The 26,457-nt window shown below is 39.4% G+C and overlaps 2 long non-coding RNA genes across 2 annotated transcripts in view; one reads left to right on the top strand and one right to left on the bottom strand.

The window, feature by feature from the left end:
• The window catches only part of LOC107000841 (uncharacterized), an 82,351-nt gene that overhangs the window by 1,179 nt on the left and 54,715 nt on the right, over positions 1 to 26,457 (top strand). The window lies entirely within an intron of this gene.
• On the bottom strand, positions 1,466 to 26,388 carry LOC144332824 (uncharacterized). Its single transcript, XR_013400971.1, has 4 exons — positions 25,726 to 26,388; positions 14,924 to 14,973; positions 3,623 to 3,710; positions 1,466 to 3,455 (listed from the first exon to the last, which is right to left on the bottom strand). It is a non-coding gene; the product is annotated as an uncharacterized LOC144332824 (long non-coding RNA).

Below are 26,457 nucleotides of genomic sequence, written 5' to 3'. Positions count from 1 at the left end.
TCTTTCATCGTAAGTGATCACGGTTATTTGGCGTCAGAAGCAAAATATGGAGAGATCTTTCTGCAGACAAGTGGAGACAAGGCACCATAAAGGGAGAGCTAGGTGTGTAAAGAAAGTGACGAAATGGACATACTTTAGTGTTTAATTCATAAGGAAGAAAATACATCAACTAAAGCAGGGATTTAACCCCTTCTGGGTGGAATATCAAATACACATATAAACAATTACTTCTGTTCCTTTCGGCATCAAAGCACTCTATATAGTTTGAACTTTTATCTCAGTACTTGGGTTTGTTTCAAGGCTTGGTAAATGCACCTCATAAGATACTTTTATATATGAAAAGTTACAAACTCCAACGTCTGTAACTGTTTGAAAAGCTCATTGATTCCGAGTCAAGGAAGTTACAATTTGTGATGATTCCATTTCAAACCATACCCAAACCTACCATTAAACTCACAGCCTGCATCTCAAATGGGCATCTCCCCATCTCACAAATGGGGAGAATTTCTGGGACTCACGCTTTATGGAGGGTGAGAAGGGTGGTCCTGAATTAGCCGATATTAAATGGCCCTCCATTCAAACACAGTGAACCCAGACCACATTCCAACAGCATTACCCAAGTGGTGAGGCTGAACTCTTCTGCAGATGCTTGTACACAAGACTTGATGTTTATTTTGTGACGTCACCTTCCTCTTTCCCCATTTCAAGTTGACCTTGTGTCAATTTTAACCTGGTTTTGTCTGTATAAACACAATGGGATAAAGGAAAGAACTGTAGGATTTTTGAACCTCATATTCCTTAGTAGAGGACTTTGTATTACCTTTGACAAACGGGTTTGCTAAAACAAGTATTTTAAGAAGTGGGAGAGAGAAAGGGGGAGAGCAGGAGTGGTTATTTAGTTTCCTTGTTTTTCTCCAAGTTAAAAAGTCTTGAAGGTCTAGCTCATCTTATGTTTATATACAAATAAAGCTGATAAAAATGTGTGACTTTTGTTTATCCCTGGAAATCAAGCAAGGCAGGGAAGGAAGGGAATTGAATGTGATAGGACAGCCTAGGTCCACAGAGCATAAGAAGGATGTGAGAGGATGTGATAAATTGGTAACCATGTAGAACTAGAGCAAACCCTCAAGGTCAGCCACTTCAACCTAATTGTTTTAGAGTTGAAAACTGAGGTTCAAGGAAGGAAGATCTTTGCCCCAAAACAAATAACTGAACAACTAGAGTTATTATATAAAAATGATCATTGTAAACATTTTTAATAAGAACAACAAAAATCTAAATGTAAGTAACTCATTGGCCATTTGCTAACTGTGCTACGTGGAGCAAGTTACTTAAGCTTTCTGTGCCTCAGTCTCAACATCTGCAAAATTGAGATAATAATGGTGTCTATTCATAAGCTTGCTGGAAAAATTAAATCAGTTAATACCTGTAAAGTGTCTAGAACAGAACCTGGAAACAATAAGTGTTTGATAAACATCAAGTGTTTATTATTATTATTACCACCACTGCTACTGATTTCAGACAAGCCTTTCTCAAGTAAGTGAGATTTTGTTGATAAACTGGAAAATTCAATCCATTGTAGATTGGAATGTTGCTGTGACATGAACATCAGCTTTTAAGGATACACTAGGGCAGAGTCCAGCATCAGCTTAACGCCAAACAAATGAGGGAAGTAGAGACAGTCTTAACTCCGTGACTAATACTCATTTTTAAAAATACTTAAATATCAATTTTTATGTTGCATTTTTAAAAACCCCAAGAATGGAATTGAAAACCCAACCTTTTTAAAGTCTGTTTCAATTTTTAGAAGCCTTGACCAAGCCACTCTCTCTTACTTGGTGGTTTCCATATATGGTGTAAATAACAAACTTAACTAGGTGTGGTGTCTCATGCCTGTAGTCCCAGCTAGTTGGGAGGTTGAGGTGGGAGGATCAATTGGGCCTGAGAGGTCAAGTTTGCAGTGAGCCGTGATCATGCCACTGCACTCCAACCTGGGCAACAGAGTGAGACCCTGTCTCAAAAACAAACAAACAAAAAAAATTAAATTACATAAAATAAATAAATAACAATCTTTACCTGAATTGTAAAGATTAAATGTACTTGAAAGCATTTCTGGGTTATAAATTTTATAGAGAATTGTACATTCTTTAAATGCACTATGCATTACAATTATAAAATATTTATCTTACCTTGAGATCACTGGGGGGCAAAATGTCATTTTTGGTTTTTTCCAAGTACTTAGCATTGACCATGGAATTAGCATATGTAATCAGAATATTCATGGAGAATCTGTTTAAAAGAAAGAACTCCGAGCTGGGAATTGGAGGTCTGGGTTTTAGCCCCAGTTTTCTCATGGACACCTTCATATAGCTCTGGGCAAGTCATTTAGACTTCTTGGCACCATTTCCTTTTCTGGAAAACACAGGGTGCATTAGCTGATCTCTTACCCTCTAATTCTACAATTCTAAATGTCATGCATATGTTTGCATGAATCCATGAGTCACTAAAACCTAATCAATTTCAGAAAATTCTTTAATAAACAAAATGTCTTATAAGCAATTCAAGAGATCTTGGAACTGACTTTCAAAACATTGCATAATTGTGTTCAGGCAAAGACTTCAAACCCAGAAGAACATCTTGGAATTGTTTCATCATTCTGCAGTGGAGAAAGGCTGGGAATTCACATATTCACACTCATTTAAACATCTCTCATTAATCTCTGAGGGCACTTAATAAAGATAAAAGGATATTGCCTCTTTCAAAATGAAATGAAAGTATAAGAATGTGCTATATTTCTATAACATTCTCAGCATCTTACAATGCTGTAATAGCAATGTTACCTTTTTTAAATTTCTCTCACTTCTGATTTGATCAATGTAACAACTTTGTGAAAGAGGCTAGACCCAGAAATTATTGTACCCATATTACAAATAAATATCCTGGGGACGAAATAAAATAACTTGCTTCCCACTTGGAGCTGCTGGTCCTCACATTTGGATCTCCTAACTCAGATGACACCTGACCCAGCTGAGGAGTGACCTCTGCACTCCAGCTCATATGCACGTCGACCATGTGCCTGCCGCATCACTGTGAGCAAGATCAGTCCCTAGTAAGGCCTGGCTTAGCTCCCTATCAGAAACAAAAAGTCCTCCTCCTACTTTCCACCCCAAGTCACTGTCTGGGAACCTCTACAGAACTGAAAGGGTGCAGCCTTTTTGAAGGACTTCCATGAACAAAAATGTTTCCAGATAAGAACAATAGACTTATTGATGGCCAGATCTGAACCTGCTTACCATGCTCTGTGCTTTCTCCCTATAAATGCTTTCCCCATAATCCAGTGGCTGCTGTGGGAGAGTTTTCCAGAACACTTTCATCAGGGCTATTTATTCATCCTATGATTTTGGTCGTCATCCAGTTTATTTTTTTAAAAAGAGCAGCCAGGAGTAAATCACGTCCTAGAGAAAGAAAAAAAAAATCCTACAAGGTTAAAAACATTTTACATTCATGGGAATAATTAGGAAAATTCTAGAATTATACCTGTTAGCCAATTAAGGAGTGACCAACTTCAAATCACAAATACAGGTTCCTGAAAACAACATGTAATTTTATGTAACTGACTTACCGGCCTGGGGATAGAAACAAGACCATGATGCATTTGAAGGGCCTGCCCAGGGCTTGGTTGGTAACTGGAATCCAGCAGAGCTGGTGGGCTTGGAAGGAAAGGATTACACAGAGATTAGCTACACCAAAACATGCCTGTGTTTGCATAATATTTATGTTTCCGCCCTCATAATGGCTTCATTTCATTTATTCTCCAAACTGAATAGCAGAGACAGCTACTCATTGTGGTACACATGGTTACATTGCTCCTTCTGCCAATTCCACGAGAAAATCATTGTCACTTTTCTCTGGCTATTGAAAACAAAATAAACATAGGTCTGAATCTTTGACTCATTTTTCACTTAGAATGGAAGATATTGGCCGTCAATATATCATTTCACTTAATTCAGATCCACAAATATTGAGAAACTTCTATGGATAAGCCATCATGTTAAGTGCTTCAGGGACCTAAATCTGAGCAAGACACAACCCCAGTTCACAAAACACTCAATGAAGTGGGCGATTGCTGGGAAATACTGTGGGAAACTAGGGATCAGAAGGAGATTGTGGGGAACCAGAGGGGATGGCAAGTCTTCAAATTACTGTTTAGAATCAGAGGTCTAACAGAAGTAAACCTCATGATCAAATACAACATAGATGTAAGGTTAGGGACCACGTGAAATTTTCTTGCTCTATATTACTTAAAATAATTTTTTTAAGGTAAGAAAGAGAGGCACTTTGAAGTTTCCAAAATGGAATGGCTCTTAAGTCAAAGAGATAAGAATTGGTTTCATGAAGGAAGTGGCATTGAATAGAGCCTGGAAGGTTGAGTAGATGTTTAATAAACTGGTAATACAGCTATAGATACAGATATAAATTCACAATTTTAAATGACACTTTTGTCTACATCATCCACTTTTGCATACAAAAAGATGAGGTTCCTCAGTGTCAGAAGCACCCCAAGGTAACACAAGGACTAGGAATTATCAGACAGTCATAGGAACTAGTATATAATTTTCCATGCACACAACAAAACTTTAGTGAGTAACTACTATGGTCTAAGTGTGAAGTATAGGTGATACAAGGATTTTGAGGCACAGATGTCTGCCTTCAAGTGTAACACAGTCTGTAGGAAAGGCTGCCATATGTGGCTCATATATGTCAGATGGTATTAGGAGATAAAGGTGGGAGGCTATGCCAGCATCATGCTAAGAGGGTCCTTAAAAACAGGCTAAGGGTTAGTATTTAATTCAGTGACAATAGAGGATCATTAAAGATGTTAGGCTAAGGAGCAATATCATCTGGGTTGAGTATACAGTTTATTTACAGTAAAAATATAGAATTAGGCAGGGCGTGGTGGCTCACCCCTGTAATCCCAGCACTTTGGGAGGCCAAGGCAGGTGGATCACGGGGTCAGGAGTTCAAGACCAGTCTGGCCAATATGGTGAAACCCCGTCTCTACTAAAAATACAAAAATTGACCAGACACAGTGGTGCATGCCTGTAGTCCCAGCTACTCAGGAGGCTGAGGTAGAAGAATTGCTTGAACCCAGGAGGCAGAGGTTGCAGTGAGCCGAGATCATGCCACTGCACTCCAGCCTGGGTGATAGAGTGAGACTCCATCTCAAAAAAAAAAAAAAAAAAAAATATATATATATATATATATACACACACACACACATACACACACACACACATATACATACATACATACATACATACATATATGGAGAGAGAGAGAGAGAATTCATTCAGAGCAAGATGGAATAAGGAAAAAGACTAATTTAGAGACAACTGCAAAGTACCCAAGCAGGAGGTAAGAGGAAATATGGTAAGAAGTGAGAGTAAGTATGGTAACACTCAAGGGAATTAATGAAAAAAAGAGGAACTCAACTAAAATTAACAGTGTAGAACATTGACTTGTTTCAGAGGAAAGGAAAACATTTGATACGGGCCATGCTGAGTTTGAGATGCTATTGGTGTCTAGCCATCAGCTGGACATTCGGGTCTGAGGTACTCGGTCCTGGCAAGAAAGATACCTGTGGGCACTGTCCTCATGGGAGTGATGGTTAAGGCCACAGGATTGAACAAGATAGCTGAGGTAGCAAGTGTAGGTCTAGATGCAGGAAGAAGAAAATATTCCAGGGGACACGTACACGTATAGAGAAGTAGAAAGAGAAGCATGTAAAGAGAAAGGAGAACTGAGAAGAGAATGCCAGGGAAGCAGAGAGGGGGATGCTTAAACAAGAGAAGCAACAATCAAATGCTAAGGAGAAGCCAGAGAAGCATAGCCTGAGATGAGCACTTGGATCCAGTGCATAGGTCAACAGTTGCCTTTGAAAAAGACACGTCAATAGGGCTGAGAATAGAAAAGTCAGCACTCAAGATAGTGAAAAATGAGTGAGTATACAGCAAGGAAGTGGACTTCAGGAAGTTTGACAGAGGATTATAGAATGAAGATGGAACTGATGAGGGAAGGGTTGTTAGGGAAAGGTCAAGGGAATCAGGCTGGCAGTCAGAGGGGCTAATCTGACAAAGAAAAACGACACATACTCCTCAGAAGCAAATTAGTAGGAAGAAAGCATAGGAAGGGGCAGTGAAAATACAAAGATTCTCTCCCTAGACCTTGTCGCCCACGCCTATGGGCACAATTACAACTTCTCCTGGAATGACTCACAAATGTCTGTCTATTGGCTGCCCTAACCCTCCTCATGAGCTCCTCAGCTATATATAAAACTGCCTATTAGAAAACACCTGGATATCTTCAAGGCACCTCAACTTGAACCTGCCCAAATCAAATTCATGAACTTTTCTTCCAAACAGTGTCATCCTGTACTGTTCCCTGCCCGATAAATGATATCATTATCCATCAAAACTGCCAACGTCCAAAAGTTAGGACTTGCTTCTACACCTCTATTGTTCTCAACTCCACCCTCAACCAAAAGGCTTTTAACCTATCTCCTCAAATCTGCTTGTGCCCCCTTTTAAGGTCTGCACTGCAGCTAGAGTGACCTTTTCAAAACCAACTCTGATCATGTTCACTCCTGCTTAGATCCCTGCAGTGACTTCCTCTTGGGAAGGGCCACAGTCTGACGTGACTGTTCAGGCCCTATGTGGCCTGGCTCTGCCCACCTCCCTGCCTCAGCCCACATTCTCCCCCACCCACATGCCCTGGTTACTCTGTCTTCCCTGTGCTTCCTCACATAATTCCAGTTCTCTTCCACCACTGGGCTCTGCACATGCTCTTCCACCTGCCTGGTACTTCCTTCCTACCATCCTTTCCACCTGGTTAACTTCTATTTCAGGGAGAATAGGCAACAGTAGTATATCATGCTGATTAGGACTCCAGGCTTTGGAATCAAGCTGTTCCAAAACCCACTCCTCCACTCACCCACTGGCTGATCCTAAACAAGTTATATACTGTATCTAAGCCTAAGTTTCTCACCTATATGTTAACATGAGTCCGTACTTCACAGAGATTATTCAGAGAAAGCACTAAAATCTGAGACTGGTACATAATGCCCAGTTTGTGAATGTCTGCAATTTTTTGTTAATCTTTTTTCCAGCCATGGGTCAATCATCACTTCTTAGAGAAGCCTGTGCCCAGGTCACCATCCCTTCATCTGCACCCACAGTCTCCTTTGTTGTACCCAACACAGATTTAATTCTGCACTTATGTATAAGATTTTTAGAATACACCTGTCTTCTCCACCAGAAGGCTCATCGAGAGCAGGATTTGCCTACTTTGCTCATGCAGAGAGCCCAGCCTCTAACACAATACCTGACACAGAGTAGACACCCTACCAGTACTTCCTCAACAAACGAATGAATGAATGAGCAAACCACGGTAGCCCAGCTGTGGTTAGAGCGGGAATCAGTATATCCAGCTTGTCCTGTAAGCAACAGCCCAGTATTTGGTCATTTGGCCATTGCATCTTTGCATTAGCAGTTTGTCATCTCATTTATGAATGCCAGTAAATCATTATTAGCAATATTTATTTTTTGAAAACTAGGTGAGCCTGACCGCATGTTCTCACTCATAGGTGGGAGTTGAACATTGAGAAAACTAGGACATAGGAAGGGGAACATCACACACCAGGGCCTGTTGTGTGGTGGGGGAGGGGGGAGGGATAGCATTAGGAGATATACCTAATGTAAATGACAAGTTAATGGGTGCAGCACACCAACATGGCACATGTATACATATTAACAAACCTGCACATTGTGCACATGTACCTTAGAACCTAAAGTATAATAAAAATTTTTAAAAAATTTTAAAAACTAGGTGAGCCTGAGGTAAAATTCATATTTATGCAGGTCTCATTGGCCAAGGACATTTGATCTTCCCTGGTTGAGGCTGATGAAGATGATGACAGCAGGGATGATAATGTTGTAATTAACAAGGCTTATGAATATTAGCACATTAAACCCTAGAACACTTTGGTCTAGTAAATGGAACATACAGAACAGAAGCTCCTGAAGGTCATCTCACATGCCAAGTGAGAAATAGTGAGAGAGCCCTGTCACTTGCTCTCTTTGGTCCATCTTAATTTTCTGTGTTGTAGATACATACACACATGCCTCACCAGGTCCCTGTGCCTGGATGTGACCTTCCATGGTCTTCTGACTATTAACTGTGACATTTGAAATTCATGGGTCAGACCCCATAGTCTGCATCCCTGCTTCTCACTACGTGACCCTCTCTCCCCTCAGGTCTTTTCCAAAGAAGACCACCGAGTCCGCTCACACTTTATTTTAGGGAATATTTTGGGAAATTCCTACACAGTTCTCAACAAATTTTAGGAAAAGCAAATGAAAGGTCTCTATAACTCTTTATACATTGCCTTTATAGCATGTAAACCCTTTGATTAACATATCCTGGCTGTGAGCAGTGGCTCACACCTGTAATCACAGCACTTTGAAAGGCTGAAGTGGGAGGATCACTTGAGCCCAGGAATTGTTTTGTTTTGTTTGTTTTGTTTTGTTTTGTTTTAATTATACTTTATGTTCTAGGGTACATGTGCACAACGTGCAGGTTTGTTACATATGAATACATGTGCCAAGTTGGTGTGCTGCACCCATTAACTCGTCATTTACATTAGGTATATCTCCTGATGCTTTCCCTCCCCCCTACCCCCACCACACAATAGGCCCCGGTGTGTGATGTTCCCCTTCCTGTGACCAAGTGTTGTCATTGTTCAATTCCCACCTATGAGAGAGAACATGTGGTGTTTGGTTTTCTGTTCTTATGATAGTTTGCTGAGAATGATGGTTTCCAGCTGCATCCATGTCCCTACAAAGGACATTAATTCATCTTTTTCATGGCTGCATAGTATTCCGTGGTGTATATGTGCCACATTTTCTTAATCCAGTCTGTCACTGGTGGACATTTGGGTTGGTTCCAAGTCTTTGCTATTGTGAATAGTACTGCAATAAACATGCATGTGCATGTGCCTTTATAGCAGCATGACTTATAATCCTTTGGGTATATACCCAGTAATGGGATGGCTGGGTCAAATGGTATTTCTAGTTCTCGATCCTTGAGGAATCATCACACTGTCTTCCACAATGGTTGAACTAGTTTCCAGTCCCACCAACAGTGTAAAAGTGTTCCTATTTCTCCACATCCTCTCCAGCACCTGTTGTTTCCTGACTTTTTAATGATCGCCATTCTAACTGGTGTGAGATGGTATCTCATTGTGGTTTTGATTTGCATTTCTCTGATGGCCAGTGATGATGAGCATTTTTTTACGTGTCTGTTGGCTGCATAAATGTTTTCTTTTGAGAAGTGTCTGTTCATACCCTTTGCCCACTTTTTGATGGGGTTGTTTGTTTTTATCTTGTAAATTTGTTTGAGTTGTTTGTACGTTCTGGATATTAGCCCTTTGTCAGATGAGTAGATTGCAAAAATTTTCTCCCATTCTGTAGGTTGCCTGTTCACTCTGATGGTAGTTTCTTTTGCTGTGCAGAAGCTCTTTAGTTTAATTAGATTCCATGTGTCTATTTTGGCTTTTGTTGCCATTGCTTTTGGTGTTTTAGACATGAAGTCCTTGCCCATGCCTATGTCCTGAATGGTATTGCCTAGGTTTTCTTGTATGGTTTTTATGGTGTTAGGTCTAACATTTTAGTCTCTAATCCATCTTGAATTAACTTTTGTATAAGGTGTAAGGAAGGGATCCAGTTTTAGCTTTCTACTTATGGCTAGCCAGTTTTCCCAGCACCATTTATTAAATAGGGAATCCTTTCCCCACTTTTTGTTTTTGTCAGGTTTGTCAAAGATCAGATGGTTGTAGATGTGTGGTATTATTTCTGAGGAGCCCAGGAGTTTGAGACCAGCTTGAGCAGCATAGTGAGACCAATATCAATCAAGAAAAATGACGAGACAAGTCTCAATCATTTTAGGAGGTTTATTTGCCACAGTTAAGTATGTGTGTCCAGGAAACAGGTTTATGCCTTTCTCTGAAGATGATTTTGAGGTCTCCAAATTTAAAGGGGAAAGGGTGGGATATTGAGAAGTACACAATTTTCATGTAAGCGGGGCGGGTAGGGAAAAATAGTCGTTCATGACTTTCTCCGGCTCAGTGAATCTGCATTTTTTAATGTAAGGTGATATAGACAAATGGGGCAGAGGAAAAATGCAGGGAATCTGCATTTTACGTAAGATAACATAGACAAAATGGGGCAGGAGAACAATCAGATATGCCTTTGTGTGTGGTGGGCAGGCGGATGATCGCACCTATAAGGATAAGCTATAAATTTACATTGCCATGGAGAAATTGTGACATTTTAACAGAAACACCTTAAAAGATCTTGAAGCTCACTAGGAATTTCCTTGTGGGTAAAATATGGCAGAGGTGTATAGATTTTCATCTTGTAGCCATCTTATTTAGGAAGCAAAAAGGCAGAAGCAGGTATGCATCATCCAGTTCTCAGCTTGGCTGTTCTCTTTGGCTTAATGAGTTTAGGGTCCCAAGATTTAATTTCCTTTCACACCCCCATCTCTACAAAACAAAATTAAAAATTAGCCAGGCATGTACTAATAGCTAAGACTACTAGCACGCACTTGTAGTCCTAGCTATTCAGGAGGCTGAGGTGGGAGCATCCCTGGAGCCCAGGAGTTCAAGGCTGCAGTGAGCCATGATCACGCCACTGCACTCCACCCTGGGTGACAGAGCATGACCCTGTCTCTTAAAAAAGAAAAAACTCTCCCTTTGTATCTAATGACAAAACGGTCTTTCCTTTGGTGGAATAGCTTAGGAGCTTTGGGAAGACTGAATGCACAGTAGGTTCTGCATTGTCATTAGAATCGATGCTAACATTATCAATGGTCTTTCTTTTATTGAGTACCTAGTAAATGTAGAAAACCAAAGGCCCGAGATGCATTTACTTTACTTGCCATTAAATTAGGCAGTAGCTTCAATGCCATAAGGGTAAAAACGAATGAGCTTTGTACTCTTTTTAGAACAGGTAAGGAGAATTGAGGTCTCAGCATTCACAGATGATGATATGGCCCTTTGGGTCCTAGGACTGTTTATCTTAGGAGCTCTGTTTGACCCCTGGCAGACTGTTGTCTTTAGCTAAAACAGTAAAGTGTGATTAACCACAATATGGTAATGTTGGGAACAGCAAGGAAAACCTTTCGTTTCCAGAACTTAGTGGCCCTTTTTGAAGAAATCCATTATTGTCTAGTAATTTTATTACAAAAGCACATTGGGGTTTAAAAATGTGAAGTTGGTGTGGAAAAAAAAAAGGCTTATGTAACATTAGATGCAAAAAATGATTATAAAGATATGTCTATGCTAAGATTGTAACTATATGAAAATTAGATACATATTGACAGTAACTGGAAGGAAACATTAAAACAGCTGATTTTAGAATGGTAAGATAAGAGACTTCTTTTTCTTTTCTTTTTTTCTTGATTGATTTCTGTTGTTACAGTATTGTTTGTACAATACAAGATTGTCAACTAAACATGTATACTATGCTTAAAATTATAATTCACTTATACTACAGACATTAAAAAATTATACTCCACCTTAAAATTGAATGTAGAAAATATGGAACTTTTCTACCTTATCTTTAAAAACTATTATTTAAAAACTATTATTTATTCTGTGACATTAAAAAGAGAACAACTGCCGGGCACGGTGGCTCAAGCCTGTAATCCCAGCACTTTGGGAGGCCGAGACGGGTGGATCACTGGGTCAGGAGATCGAGACTATCCTGGCTAACACGGTGAAACCCCGCCTCTACTAAAAAATACAAAAAAACTAGCTGGGCGAGGTGGCAGGCGCCTATAGCCCCAGCTACTCGGGAGGCTGAGGCAGGAGAATGGCATGAACCCGGGAGGCGGAGCTTGCAGTGAGCTGAGATCTGGCCACTGCACTCCAGCCTGGGGGACAGAGCGAGACTCCGTCTCAAAAAAAAAAAAAAAAAAAAAAAAAGAGAACAACTGCTAGCACAATTCTTAAAACTAGCAGAAAACAATTTATCTTCTTTGCCATCACAGCCTAAAAAGTTTTATTTCTTTAATGAGAAATGGTAGAACAAAATAACTTGTTATTAAATTTTCTTTCTCATTATCTAGTAGGCCAGAGAACATCTCTGAAAAAAAAACCACCATACATTTGAGGAATCTTTACTGGGGCTAGACCAGAAAAGACTTCACCTTATATTTGCCTGGTGACTACTAGTGCTTAAAAACAGAGAATGCTGGCTGGTTTCTAACAACCAGAATTAAATCCCTAAATTATAGGTCTACAAATTCAACTCAGAAAATAACCATACAGTTCCCCTGTTTCTTAGCCCTCTATTCAGTACTTAAACCCACAGGGACCTGTTGCCTATAAACAAAACTGAATATAGAATTAGGATAAATCTCACCCAGAATCGGCATTTCCTGCTGTCCAGAAATTTCCATTTATTTTTTTAAATCAAAGGACTCCTATCCATAAGATTTGGGTGCCTTTTCCTTCTGGTGTGTCATTAAAACTCAGGTCTTTCTTTGTATACCTTCCATGCAATTCAATCCAACAAAAATGTATCCAGTTGAGTGGCTTCCCAGAGCTGTTAGGTCAACAAGCTCTACCAGGAGGCAATGGAAACACCTATTGGCCCTTGAACACTGTGTCTCATCCATTGGTTAGCACAGTTCATGCTAGACATCTGAACAGTTCAATCAGGAATTACTGGACTGCATGTTCCTAACCTTCCTCTTTGCATGACTGGTTACATGTGGTGAGAGTTATCAGTGGCAAAAACAAGTAAGTCAAAGCTACAATATAAGCAAACTTCTGAGCAACAAATGAACTACCCAGTATTAGTAAATTGACTGCCATGCTAAAAAGAGTGAACTCCATTCTAAGAGCAATGGGGACCAATGGGGAATGACTTCGATCTAATAAAGTTCCCCAATTGGGTCAGTTGGAATTGGAATTGTTGAACTGACCCAAACCAAGGCAATGATGGTAGGAATAGAAATGGGATAGATAATAGAGTTTAAATGGATAAAATGATGCAACAAATTTGATGCAGATTAATGAAGAAAAGCATAGTATAAAGACAGTTAAGAAGACATTAGAGTTTCTAGCCTGGATTACTGAGTCTGAGTGATGCCATTAATATAACTGAGGAACCAAGGGGAAAAATTGGTTTAGGGAAGACAATGAGTTTGATTTTGGATATAATAGGTTGAAAGTGTCTGAAAGGACATCGATGGGGAATGGCCCAGCAGACCATTAAGATATGCCAGGGCTAGAAAAGAACATTTAACAGTACAGACTTTGAAATTAAATTCTGGTTCTGCCACTTAGATTAAGTGGCCTTGTATGAGATATTTAAACTTCTGAACCTTCTATTTCTTTATCTAAAAAAATGAAGATAATTACGTTATAGAATTTTGTGAGCACTAAATAAGAAATGTGTGGAAAGCACTTACAATGTCTGACACATAGTAAGTACTCAAAAAAAAAAAGATCTCCCATTGAACCGCTGCAATAATCTCTTTCTATCCTCACTGTTTCATACTTTGCCTCCTTCAGTCCACCTCTGCATGGCAATGGAAGAGATCTTGTCATAACAAAGATGAAATCTCTATCACTTCTTTGCTTAAAATCCTCTAAGGTATCCCTCTGAACCATGGTCTATAAGATATGGCATTTCTATTCCTTGGCCTTTGACCTTTCGCTATTAGCATCCTTTTGCTATTAGATCATATGACACCAACTCATGGAAGCTTTTTGGTGATTGTTTTTTCATCTATCCCAGGTACCATCTATCCTGTTACTCTGTTTTTATTTTATCTATAGAACATTACTATTTGAAATGAAAAATTTAAACATGTTTACAGGCTGTTGTCTGTTCCCTCTGTTCAGTAAGAATATCAGTTCCTTAACAGCTTATCTGTCTTATTTCCCACTCTATCCCCAGTACCTGGCATAAAGTAGTCTCTCCATAGTCATGAATGAATGAATGAATGAATGAATGAATGAATGAATGAATGAATGAAAATATATGGAAGAATTGTGGACCCTTAAATATAAAGTGTGCATTCCAACTCCAGTAAGATGAAACAGTCTGACTCAGAAACATAAGCCCATGATGTTGAGCTACTGTAATCTGGATGTCCCAATGAGGTAAGCCAATTAACCTCTCTGGCCCCCATTGTCCTCACTGTAAAAGAATGAACAATTGCCACTCCCTTGCCCAAGACGGATGCAGTGAAGAATAAGTGAGATGAAATCTGGCCTATGTCTGGAGTTTTACAAGAGGAAGACATTCTATTTAACTGTTCAACCCATCATAAAGATGACTGGCACAGGCCAAAATGGCATAATCAAAATTCCTGCAGTCACATCAAATCACTAGACTATGATTCCCCTAAAGGTCCTGAAACAATAGTCTATCAGAATTTCCACTGAGCTACAATGATAATGTAAATCCCAGGATCACAATTCACTGTGGTAGTTCCTGAAATATTATGAGAAACAAGGCCACTCCCCAGATGCATTAGTAATCCCAAAGAGAATGCAAAATGCCTCCTGACAGAGCATGATCAACACCTCAATTTCCAGACTCCTGGATTCCCTCTCTCTGTGGACACCATCAATCACAGGAGCCCAGTGCTGGAGCATTCAGTCAGCACCTACTAGGATGCTTACTCTTAGAAAAGCTTTTTGACATACAACCAAACAAACTGAAGAAAATATCGAAGCCTTGAGCTCCATTTCAGGCCCAGGAAATGGAAGCTGGCCTTATAGGTGAACAGATAATGGTTCAGCTCAGGATGACTCTGACTTAAGCAACATCCCTCTCTAGTTACTCACCTTCTGTGAAGGCTCTATAAGAGCAAAGAGATCCAGGAAGCTCATCGTACCTGGTATAGAAATTAAAAGAATTAGTGTTTCACTTAGGTGGCCCCAAGTTATTTTAGTTTTGTTGCTTAGGAGTTGCATAACTTTGGGCAAGTTATTCTAAACTTGCAGGGGCTTCAGATTTTAATTTGTAATGTGAGGATAATAGTGCCTGTCTTTAGTTGATTGTTTTAAGGATGAAAGAGATAGAATAAAACATTAAGCATGATCAATGAACACCAACTATTCATATGAACCAATAGCTAATAATAATCAATTATCATTAATACCTGAATCCAAATTATTTCTCTTTAATTCATCCAGCAAATATGAATTGGGCATCTGCTTGATGCAAGGATTTGTGTTAGAAGCTGGTGACGCAAAAATGAACATGGTAAACTGATCCCTATCTTTGTGCAGTCAACATATTTGTAAATAGGTAATTATGGTGTGGCATAATAAGTGTTACCATGGGAAGAGTTCAGAGTGTACTGAGAACATCCGGATGGGACATCAAACGTGGCCCAGGGAGTCAGGAAGGCTTCTTGGAAGAAGTGATACTTAAGCTATGGATCAAGGATGTCATCCAAAAGGTTGGGGACGATGGAGTAAAGAAAATCCTATGCAGAAGAAATGCTATTTGCAGATACCTGAAGAATAGAGAGCAAGGCACTCTCAAGTTGCAGAAAATAGGTTTGCGTATGGTAAAGAAGGGCTTTGTAAATTCTTGTTTTTATTTTATTTTATTTTTTTTTTATTTTTTTATTTTTTTTAATTTATTTATTATTATTATACTTTAAGTTGTAGGGTACATGTGCATAACGTGCAGGTTTGTTACATATGTATACTTGTGCCAGTTGCTGTGCTGCACCCATCAACTCGTCATTTACATCAGGTATAACTCCCAGTGCAATCCCTCCCCCATCCCCCCTCCCCATGATAGGCCCCGGTGTGTGATGTTCCCCTTCCTGAGTCCGAGTGATCTCATTGTTCAGTTCCCACCTATGAGTGAGAACATGCGGTGTTTGGTTTTCTGTTCTTGTGATAGTTTGCTAAGAATGATGGATTCCAGCTGCATCCAAGTCCCTACAAAGGACTCAAACTCATCCTTTTTTATGGCTGCATAGTATTCCATGGTGTATATGTGCCACATTTTCTTAATCCAGTCTGTCACTGATGGACATTTGGGTTGATTCCAAGTCTTTGCTATTGTGAATAGTGCTGCAATAAACATATGTGTGCATGTGTCTTTATAGCAGCATAATTTATAATCCTTTGGGTATATACCCAGTAATGGGATGGCTGGGTCATATGGTACATCTAGTTCTAGATCCTTGAGGAATCGCCATACTGTTTTCCATAATGGTTGAACTAGTTTACAATCCCACCAACAGTGTAAAAGTGTTCCTATTTCTCCACATCCTCTCCAGCACCTGTTGTTTCCTGACTTTTTAATGATTGCCATTCTAACTGGTGTGAGATGGTATCTCATTGTGGTTTTGATTTGCATTTCTCTGATGGCCAGTGATGATGAGCATTTTTTCATGTGTCTGTTGGCTGTATGAATGTCTTAATCTGAGAACCATCTGAAACATGGTTAGATTTAAGCCGAAGAGTGACTTGGTTGTATTTATGTTTTAGAATGATAACTCTGGCTGCAGTGTAAAAAAATAGACTAGGCAAAGAAACCACTATGAGTCTATGAATTAAAGAGATATCCTACGAGGATGTAGACCAGTGGACATATTCTACAGATATCTTGAAGGGACAATGACAATGACAATGACAGGACTTTGCAATTGATAGGAAGGTAGAAAGAGGGAGAGAATGGGGTGAAAAATGAACATCAGGTTAAATGGTAGTGCCACTCACTGAAATAGGAAGCACAGAAGGGGAACAACTTTTGAATGTTCAGTATAGGATAAGCTGAGTTTGAAATGCCCACAGAGCTCTCAGTTGGAATATTCAGGAATAAGGTGATTAATCAGGCCCAGTGATATGGTTCAGCTGCGTCTCCACCCAAACTCCATCTTGAATTATAGTTCCCCTAGTCCCCACGTGTCATGGAGGGACTCAGTGGGAGGTAATTGAGTCATGGGGGCAGTTACCCCTATGCTGCTGTTCTCATGATAGTGAGTGAGTTGCGTGAGACCTGATGGTTTTATAAGGGGCTTTTCCCTCTTTGCTCAGCACTTTTTTTAAAAGACAGAGTCTCACTCTGTCACCCAGGCTGGAGAGTGCAGTGGCATGATGCTCACTGCAACCTCCGGCTTCCAGGTTCAAGTGATTCTCCTGCCTCAGTCACCCGAGTAGCTGGGATTACAGGTACCCACCACCGTGCCCGGCTAATTTTTGTATTTTTGGTAGAGACGGGGTTTCGCCAACTTGGCCAGGCTAGTCTCAAACTCCTGACCTCAGGTGATTCATCCACCTCAGCCTCCCAAAGTGCTGGGTTTACAGGTGTGAGCCACCGCACCCGGCCAGGAATTTCTTAATGAAAATTTGCTTGTATATATGTGTCCCAGGTGGCATTATAAATTGTATTATTTATTGTATGTCACAGTTAAAAAAAAAAAAAAAAGTACCTGTACCTGTAATATAATATAGGCTCCAATGTGTTTGTTGAATGCATAAATGAAGTGATTTTATAAAATATATTTGATTTAATAAAATCTACTCCCAACTACAGCCTTGTGAGGTAAGAATTGTTGTGCCCATTTTAAAGATGAGAAAACTAAGACTATAAGGGATAAGTGACTTGTCCAGATAACAAAACATGTAAGAGTAGGAATTGAGAGTAAAATTCAAATGTGGCTGGCTCTAAATTCAAGGATCTTAACCACAGATAGGTTGTTCTTGAAGCACTGGACATGGGCTGGCTCACATAATGTCAGGAGAAATGAGAAGCTCGGAGGGAACCCCAAAGAAGCCCGGTGTTGGAAGATGGACAAAGGAGGAAGAGTCTCAGAGACATCAGAGGAGCAGCCAGAGAGGAGTCTTGGGAAGGAAGAGGAGCACACCAGGAAGGAGGGAGAGGTCCCAGTTGTGAAACGGCCCAAACTTCAAGAATATTAAGACTGAGCATTTGTTAAAGATGTTGGCAAGAATCATTTCAGTGAACTTATAGAATGCTGAAGAGTGAGAGTAAAGGAGAGGTAAATATGGACAACTCAGGAAGTTTGGCTATGAATCAAAGAGAAGAAGACACAGTCAAGGCAGGGTTTCTGCATATTTATTTACTTGTAAGACAGAACATTCTGAGGGTGACTATATATTGATGTAAAGGTTGATATACTGAGAGAGGATAGTTAAAGGAGCAGGGTTCTTGAGAAAATGAGAGGTGACAAAATCCAGGTAAGAGGTGGGGTGATTGGCCTTGGATAAAGGAAGGAATGCTCTCTTGTTTAATGAGAGGGAAAGGGAGAAAAGGTAAATGCACAGAGACAAACTGCAAGGCTCTATTGCAAGATGTTGCCGGAGCTCCTCTCTGATGGCCTCTTTTTTCTCTAAGCCACAGAACGAGAGCTTGTGCTGTGAATGAAGAGAAGGCAGGGAATGTGTGGAATTGCCCCCATTTAAAAAAAAATAAACAAGGTTGTATTTTCATTTGAATGAGCATAAACCCTCAGAAGCCTGTTCCTAGTTTTCCAAAAATCAGAAAGCCAAAACTTCTCTCCATCACAGGGCACTGTAGGAATGGAAATACAAAATGTTGATAGACATGTACTCCAGTCAGTTGAGAACAGAGGAGAGGGCAGACCAGGAAAGCCGGATTATGAGGCAGCACAGAGGGTCCGGTTGAAGGTGGAGCCCATGAACTTTTAGTGACACCAGTCAGCAAATGTCCTGGAAATGACTGGAAAATATCTTACTCTAATTGAGCTCTTTAACACATCAGGACTTCAGTAATGAGAATCTTACTTCATCCCTCCTGTGAACACTTAAAGCTGAAAGAAACAAACATCCAGCACAGACTAAAAGAAAAATATAAAAACATAGCCATTTTATGGGACTTATTGGACCCTCAAGTGTATAAAATCTAAAGCAAAGTTGTAGCCTTTTGGCACCACCCTCATTTGAGCCTTATGCATTTGTTGGAAGTTCCCAATCTTGTATTTATAGTGCATAAGATGATGTTAGTATTACTTGATTTATTTGAAGTTAGATAAACATAAGCCCTCAAAAACCTGTTTGGAGTTGTCCTAAATCAAATTTTTAAATGCCCTCTATCACTGTGTAGTGAGGTAACAAGGATACAAAATATTGAAATTAATTTCATTCCCAATGGTAAAAGCAAGTTCTTATTTTTCTTTATCTGAAATGCTTGACTGCTCCATTTATACCACCATGCTCATAGCCACTCACCCCCACTCTGTTCCAATGAGTCAATATTCTCCTCTTCCCATAAGGCTCCTAACATTTCTGCAGAGCCCCCCAGTGCCTTTATTGCAGACACACTGGCAATGGAATATGCCCTCCAGAATCCAGTGTAGCTCTACAAGGCAGGGTTACATCTGCTCTCCAGTCACACCCTGCCTAACCCAGGGCTGACCTAAATATAGAGCTCAGTAGACATGCTGAAGGACCTCGCAACCATCTGGTGGGAAATGTTGGATCCCTACCTCACTCCACATACCCCCAACATTCCAGATACACCAATGTCAGAGACATGTGAGCCAGAGCAACTCCATCTTGAATAGGAGCTGGGTAAAATAAGACTGAAACCTACTGGGCTGCATTCAAGTTAAGGCTTTCTAAGTCATAGGATGAGCTAAGAGGTCAGCACAAGATATAGATCATAAAGATCTTGCTGATAAAACAGGTTGCAATAAAGAAGCTGGCCAAAACTCATCAAAACCAAGACGGCCATAAGAGTGACCTCTGGTCATCCTCACTGCTTACACTCCCACCAGTGCCTTGACAGTTCACAAATGCCATGCCAATGTCAGAAAGTTACCCTATATGGTCTAAAAAGGGAAGACATGAATAACCCACCCATTGTTTAGCATATGATCAAGAAATAACAACAAAAAAAAAAGAACAACCAGCACCCTCAGGGCTGCTCTGTCTATGGAGTAGCCATTCTTTTATTCCTTTACTTTCTTAATAAACTTGCTTTTGCTTTGCACTGTGGACTCGTCCCGAATTATTTTTTGGGTGAGATTCAAGAACCCTCTCTTGGAATCTGGATCGGGATCCCTTTCCTGTAACACCAAGATTTAAAATGGAAAAATAAAGCCATAAGAGTACCAGGAGGGGAAATAATTGAAGAATTTTTTCATAACCTCAAAAAAATGGAAAAGGCCTTTCTAAATTTTTCCATAAAATTCAGAAGCTATAATATCAAATATTAAATGCGTCTGACTACATAAAAAATAAAAGTTTCTGTATACCTCAAAATACCATAGATAAGATCAAAAGAAATTGTACTTTACATGACAAACCAAGGACTAATTTATTCCCCGAATAAAGAGCTACTATAAATCAATAAAAAAAATTAAAGGAGAAGGATTGGAATACTCCACAGAAAAGGAAAAAACAAATGACTTAGATTATGAATAGGTACTATACTATTCATAATAAAAAAGATGTAAATTTAAGCAGATCGAAATATTTAACACATTGTATTGGCAAGTATTTATAGAAAAAGGCACATTCTTGCTTTGCTGGTGGGAATATGAATTGTCATAACCTTTTGCAATTTGACAATAATCACTAAAATTTAAAGTACACATATTGTTAGAACCAGAAATTGACTTCTGGGTATTTATCACATAAATATATTCCCACAGATGAAAATGCATCTTTGTAGTAGCAAAAGATTGAAAATAACCTAAATGTCCCATGGTGGAAGATTAAGACAATATTAATAAATATTGAGATGGGAAGATCTCCAAGACATGGTTAAGGGGAAAATAGTGTGGTTCAGAACAGTATATAGAGAATGCGATCACCTGTACTAAAAAATATATGCACATATCCTTATATATGCATATGATTGTAAATATTCAACATACTCCCATAAGTATATATGAGAAACCATTAACAGTGATTGGGAAAGGAATAAGATGGTTGGAAAATAAAAGAAAGAAGGATATTTGTATTCAACATATTGTATGTGCACATTGTGAATTTTTTAACAGATGCTAACAAGTTAAAAATATCAATATACAGCAAACTAAATGAAGATACCGCCAACTCACATACAGATAAAGCTCACTTAACACTATAAAACTGTGGGAAGGCTGATCAATGATCAGGTGAAATCACCTCCGAAAGTTTTTCTCTAAATATTAATTCTGGGCTGGGCACGGTGGCTCCCCTCTGTAATCTCAGCACTTTGAAAGGCCAAGGCAGGCAGGTCCCCTGAGGTCAGGAGTTCAAGACAAGCCTGGCCAACATGGTGAAGCCCCGTCTCTACTAAAAACACAAAACTTAGCTCAGCGTGGTGCCTCATGCCTATAGTCCCAGCTACTCAGGTGTTTGAGGCAGGAAGATTGCTGGAACCCAGCAGGTGGAGGTTGCAGTGAGCCAACCTCCACCAAGCCATCGCACTCCAGCCTGGGCGACAGAGCCAGACTCTGTCTCAAAAAAGAAAAAATAAATAAATATGAATTATGGATGAATGCTTAACATTCTTGTGGGCACAGAAAGCACACATGCAGTGGCAACAGCACCATTGCTCCTGCAGAGAGGAACGGAACAATTCAAGTCACTGATGTATGAACCCAGGAGGTGCTTTGCAGGCTATGATTATGTGATTCTGGCTTATTTTCCATCTTAATTAACTGCTATTTTAAAAAATAATTTGTAATGATATCATTAGAAAAATTAAAATAAAGAAAGAAGTCCCTAAATGGTCCTGACTCAAACTTGAGAAGTATTTCCTCTGGCCTCACTCAAGAAGAGAGAAAGCCGAAATGGCCTCGGATAAGTTTGAGTCTGATTAAAAGCTTGCTCCTAAAACCATATTTAGGCCCTTGGTGGGCTGTTTGTCATCAAAGAAATCTGGCACATCATGCAGAAGAGAAGGATTAATGTGACTACCAAGTAAACCTAACAGTGAAATCCAGCCATCATTACTCAAGTTGATGAATGGTTTGGAGTGCTGGTACACTATTGTAAAACACAGTTGACTGTTTATAAGACAGAGCAATTTCTTTTCTTACATTTTCTCCTCCAGCATTTCTGAGCAATTACATTAGGAAGTGGCTGTTTACCCTGGCAGCTGGGCTCCATATCTCCACCAGTGGAGAGGCAATTCCCCTGGCTACAAATACCCATAGAGCTGACTCATTACATAAAAAGGAAGTTCTGTTTGGTAAGAGAGTTTAAAGAACACACTTTAGAACATGTATTAAACACTAGTGTTAATCATTGCCAGAAAGGACGAGTAGGCTACAGGTGAGTTGGTGAACTTAAACCCAAACTTATTTTGATAAAATTTGGTACCTTGAACTCTAGATCTTTTGTGAAAACTGAGGCTGTAGGCCCAGCACTAACGAGAGTGTCAGGAACTTTCTATTTCCAATATAATTCTAATAAATGTATTAATATCTTAATGTGGTAAGTATGACACTTCTCTTCGCTTCCTCATCTAAAGCAATAAACCTGGCCTACTTAACTATATTAGGGGTGATGATGAAATTCAGTTAACTATGCCTAACACCCTATAATCCCTGGTGTGGATAGTTTGAAAAATAAATATCTTTTTCTTAATTGTAAGCAAAAATGAGAAAGTAGAAAATATCTATTAATAGTTTCATCTATCACAAAATGTTATAGCCATAAAAGACATCTATGGGGAGTGTATATCCAGGGCAACTTGAATCTATGCTCCCTGATGTCTAGCAGCTATACTCACAAGTACATATGTAGTAATTTTTTCCCAATTTGCTTGTACATTTCCTTTCTTTGCTATCAAAAGACAGAAAAAAAAAATTATCTCTGGACACCTCCCAAAGTGGATGCATTTTTTTTTTCCTGTCTGGGCACACAGCCAATAGAGATTAAACTAGGAAGGGAATTGATATGTTCGTGGGTGAGTATATTAAACCCTCTGGATGCCAGTTTTATTCTTTGTAAAATAAAAACTGGACTAATAAGTGGTTTTCAAACCTCAGTATATTTTAGGGTTACCTAGGAAAGCAGGTCTTGGCCATCAGGTTAGGATCTGTGCATTGGTATTTATTTTAACAAACCCCCAGGAGATTCTGATGTACGCCAAAGTTAGAAAATTTCTAAATCCAAGTATTCCTAAAGTCACTTCTGGCTCTAACAATCACTAATCCTTTTTAAAATATACCTTCTTTGCATATATAGAAAAAATTTTTAAGTGTAAAACTGCAATTATATACATACTTTGGGGCCATTTTTTTCTCTTTTCTATTTTTGTGTGGCTTCCCCTCCTGCTGATCCTCCCATGGGCCCCACGGTAACAATCTATCAATGATCTTTATAAAGCAGGCACAGGCCTTCCTGGTCCCATATTCTAGATTTGGGATGCTGAATCCCAAACTTCAAATGTATTTTTTAATCTAACTGAAAGTATCAATTATGTGCAAATCCTCTGTTTCCTCTCATTCTGTCTCCCTTGCCACCATCCAGATAACCTTGTTCCAACTGATTCTGCACAATCACGATTGTCTGCCTCTGTGCCTCCAGGGCGAGCTCAATGCTTGGCGGGCACTTAGGAATTGTTTGTTGACTGACTAACTGGCTTTGGAAAGGGAGAAACTCAATCTTTGCTGCTGATTGCTTGGTGACTGTTAGTGAGAGGTTGTCTTTACTAGGAGTAAGAATATCAGAGATTCATGGAAGCAACGAAGCAGTCGAAAGCCAGAACTCAAGTCTCCCATGAGTCCACTGAACTCTCTCAATTCACAGGCAAATGAGACTCTGAAGTTGTACCTTGCATATATAAAAATAAAGGGAAGAAATAATGGCTTCCTTCAAAATAGGTAAATAGAGACCTACCAAAGATCACACACCAGTCCAAATAAATACCATGTGGAATTTCATAAAAGTTCTTACGCTTAGTCTATTTGATTATATTTGTTAAATTTTCACAGAAACTGGATCAAGTAGAGAAACTGAATGTATTGTATGGTGTTCTATTTGAATAGTAACAAGAATAATACAGCTAATTTGTAATTTGGAACAGGCAAAAAATTAGTAAGTTTTTGCTGATGGGTGGAAATCTTTGTGAGACTGAAATTTGATTTATTTGCTTATGGAACCAAAACACTGGGGAAAAATGTTCCCAATGAATCACTATGGATGAGAAGCTGAGATATGATTTACCACCTTACAATGCATTAGCGGTTCCCTGCATGTTTTACTTTATGTTCATCCAAAACACACAGATTAATAACCAGGCACAAGAGTGTATATAACATCACAGTGCCCATCTCTGAGGTGCCAGGAAGAATCGTGCCAAAACCATCCGGAAAATGGATTGTGCTGCCTCCGGCAACACAAAACAGTATGTAATAAATCTCCTAGTCAGTTTACCCTTCTGTTGCCATTAATGTAGATTACAAACTTAACTAAGAATTCAGCAAAAGATCCAAAGGTGAACAGAGCATGGCTGACTACCCACCCTCAAATCTATAAAAAAATTAATACAGAGCATACACATCAACCTGTTCTTAAAAACACTCCCAGAGATGTCACAAGTGCTAGATAGTTCTCCACAGAGAAGACCTTGGTCTTCAGGATGTCAGGCAAACCTCCTGACTCAAGCACTGAAATAAACACAAATCACCATTATGAAGTCAAATCTATAAACAAGCTGGGAACACAACCCCAAATCCCTCAGATCCACACCTATACACTCAGCGACTCATGTCTATGAGCCATGGTGACCATGTCCAGGGTTGGGGTCAGAAGAATTAGGGGAAATGCAACAGCAAGGGGACTCTTCCACAGCCTTTTCTGAGGGTTCTTCAGTCCTTGGTGACTCTGCATTCCATTTATGATGCCTGTGAGGATTACAAGAGGAGCTTCAAATAAGCACTGGATATATGAGCCTGGCGCTCACAGAAGTCAGAGGGGGATGGACATGTGGGAGTTTTTAGCATGTGGGTAACCATAGCAGAGCCTTGCAAATTAATAAGGGCCCCTTTAGATCAAAAAATATTTCCATTATAATTTTGGCCAGCCTTCCCAAAATAGACTTTCTGCATTATTACAGTATTTTAATTTTGAAATTTTTATAAGACTTACTCTGTTGCAAATTAACTGTTAAAACTTACACAAGTCATTTAATTAAATTATTAGGTTCTTGGTTTCTTCAGCTGACAAGCTGAGATAAATAATAATTATAAACTCTAACTTCAAACATTAATCTGAGGATCGAATGAGAAGACAGATAGAAAAGCACTTAGAAGATTTAAAACATTATCCAAATGAGACATTTTATTTCTGTTAGGGTTTTTTAATTTTTTAATTTTGAAATTTGTCATAAGATTTACTTTGTCAATTCCTCCTAATAGTGTCGATTTCTCCTAAGTTTGCCTTTCAGTCTTGGTGTTTGTCCTTTGAGACCAGTCCTCTCCTTCCGCCTTTCACGCCCTGTCTGGTCCACATCTGTATGAACTACACTCAGCTGATGGGTGTTACTTTCCTACCCAACCTGCTCCTAGAGGAAAGTCAGGGTTCACAGAGGCTCCCTCCAAATGCACAGCCATCAAGGAGAAACAATATTTGTCAGCTTGGGCTGCCATAACAAAATATAGACTGGGTGGCTTAACCAACAGACATTTATTTCTCACCATTCTGGAGGCTGAAAGTCTGAGATGAGGAAGCCAGTATGGTCGGTTTCTGATGATGCCTCTCTTCCTGGCTTGTGGGCAGCTGCCTTTATAATGTGTGCTCACATGACCTTTGTGTAAGAGAAAGTGAGAGAGAGCTCAGACACTCATATCTGGGCCCCACCTTTACAACCTCATTTAACCTTAATCATTACTTTATAGGCTCTATCTCCAAATTCAGTTTCATTGTGGGTTAGGGGTTCAACATATGAATTTTGGAGAGACACAATTCAGCCCATAGCAGACAATGCAGACAATGAGAATACTCTAAAGCTAGTCCCAGAAACAAAAGTAACCTGAGGAGATTTTATTTAATCCAATATTAATTTGCTCTTACCTTCCACTCTTTCTTTCACCTGCAGGGTCTTTCTCATGAAAGTGGGAGGAGGGTATGCAGTATTCTCTTCGCAAAATGTGGTCGCATTTTAGAAATAGAATTACTTGCAAATGCAGAGAAAAGCAATGGAAATGTACTCCCCAAACTATAAACAATAAAGAGTTCCCAGGTGGAATTGGTAGAAAGATAGGGGAGATGGAGGGTTGGTACTATGGTGTTTTCTATTCTACATACTTTATATTATCCATTTTTATATCATGAGAATGGACATGTATTACTTTGCAATTGAAAAGAAAAATAAACTGTAAATGGAAAAAATAAATTGAACCAAAATGCTGACATTTAAGGAAATGTGT

The sequence above is a fragment of the Macaca mulatta genome, chromosome 11, assembly GCF_049350105.2.
Source record: "Macaca mulatta isolate MMU2019108-1 chromosome 11, T2T-MMU8v2.0, whole genome shotgun sequence".
NCBI lineage: Eukaryota > Metazoa > Chordata > Mammalia > Primates > Cercopithecidae > Macaca > Macaca mulatta.
Note: the sequence above shows the minus strand (reverse complement) of the source record. Positions and strands in the feature narration are given on the sequence as shown.